The sequence below is a fragment of the Frankliniella occidentalis genome, unplaced genomic scaffold, assembly GCF_000697945.3.
Source record: "Frankliniella occidentalis isolate FOCC.00 unplaced genomic scaffold, Focc_3.1 Scaffold1277, whole genome shotgun sequence".
Lineage (NCBI taxonomy): Eukaryota > Metazoa > Arthropoda > Insecta > Thysanoptera > Thripidae > Frankliniella > Frankliniella occidentalis.
This window is the reverse complement of record NW_026268381.1, coordinates 12,356-13,801: the sequence shown is the minus strand read 5'-3', so window position 1 is coordinate 13,801 and position 1,446 is coordinate 12,356. Positions and strand designations below refer to the sequence as shown.

At 60.0% G+C, this 1,446-nt stretch overlaps 1 protein-coding gene across 1 annotated transcript in view; it reads right to left on the bottom strand.

Annotated features, from left to right (window-relative positions):
* LOC113215026 (sodium/calcium exchanger 1-like) overlaps positions 1–1,406 on the bottom strand; it is a 9,490-nt gene extending 8,084 nt beyond the window's left edge. Inside the window, exon 1 of the mRNA XM_052275968.1 lies at positions 962–1,406. The gene's annotated coding sequence lies outside the window, so the exon portion shown is untranslated. The remainder of the gene's footprint in view (positions 1–961) is intronic.
* Between the last annotated feature and the right edge of the window lie 40 nt (positions 1,407–1,446).

Below are 1,446 nucleotides of genomic sequence, written 5' to 3'. Positions count from 1 at the left end.
GGGGGGGGGGCATGAAACAACGGGAGTTGGCTGGGGCCGCGCGCCCGCTGCGCCCATGACCATGGCCGTCCTGCGGCTCCGGGGGGCGCGCGTTCGCGCGTTGCATTCAGAGTGCAGCCATCCCGGGTACGGTACAGTGGGCTGGGTACAATCCGAGCAAGCATCCGCGGGGTACGCAGGTGTACGAAGCGAGGTGCTGCAACATAAATGAACAACCACGAGATCATATGCTGTGGGCGCAGTGGACTTGCCCTACACACTGTAAATCCTGCGTAACGACTGAGTCGCCGGAACCCGAAAACATCTCTTTAGTCAGCCTCCTACTGGACAACTTCTGGGTAACTCCACGGACTCAACGCCCGAGTGTCATACTTGAGAGAGGGTGACAGCAGGGTTGCCCGAAAAGTCGGCAATAAGTAGCCCATACACACAGGTGTGGAGCTGGCTGCATCTATTCCTGCGCACTAGGCAACATTTACACACGCATGACAATGGGTTGCCTAGTGCGCAGGCGTTGATGCAGCCAGCTATACACTCAGTATTTACAATGTGGGTAGGCACTCGATCAATCTTTCGATATGTTTTAACTCTTTAGGGCTGTTCATTTCAGCCGTGGGATTGAAGGATCTACAGGGCGATTACCAGCACCAGCACCTGCATCTGGGTGGTTCCCGCCATAACAGCGAGCGAGATGACGTTCCCTTCCATCACAATCAGTGTTCTCTCCGCCTGCCTTCTCTTCCCGCTCTGCTTTCTCTCTGCAGCCTTGCCCGTCGCCCACGCCCCCCCCTTCCTCCACGCCGTGCCCTCGGACCTTTCTGGAAAAGGCCCTTCCACTGCGCAGCGCTCCAGACTCCCCTCCGGCCCTTGCTCTGTAGCGGGACAGACCGGCACCGAAGCGAATGCGGTCCTTCCTCCGCTGGAAAGCATTTCTTGTAGTCGTCTGGCAGTGGTTACTTACAATCACCCGGTCCAAAGCGGCGACGAAGGACGACGAGGAGGCCCCTTTCAGAAGTGACGTTTGTTCTTCTTCCGACCTGCCGACGTTCTGGCACCCCGGGCAACCAGCAACGGTGACGATGCGGGACTCGCTGTTTTCGCCCTTAATTTTTCGGTAAACGTGCCATACAGAGGAAGCGCGCGTGCACCGGCCGGCGCAACAAGCGTGACCCTCTCTGTCATTTCCGACGCCACACCACGCACCACCCCTTTTACTATCGCAGAGGAAATGCGTGCGCGCGCGTGCGCGGGGAGGGACAATGGCGCCGCCGGCTGGGCCGTCAACGTGCCGCAATTAGTGGACGAGGAGTCCGCGCCGCGCCGAGCCATCGCGACACTACCGCCTCGACCCGGCCCGGGCGGACCGGAAGGAAGGCGCAGCGGACCGGATATAGTCTGGCCAGCCAAACCTTGTGCGCGTCTGGCGACCGACTGAGGACCGGAGCG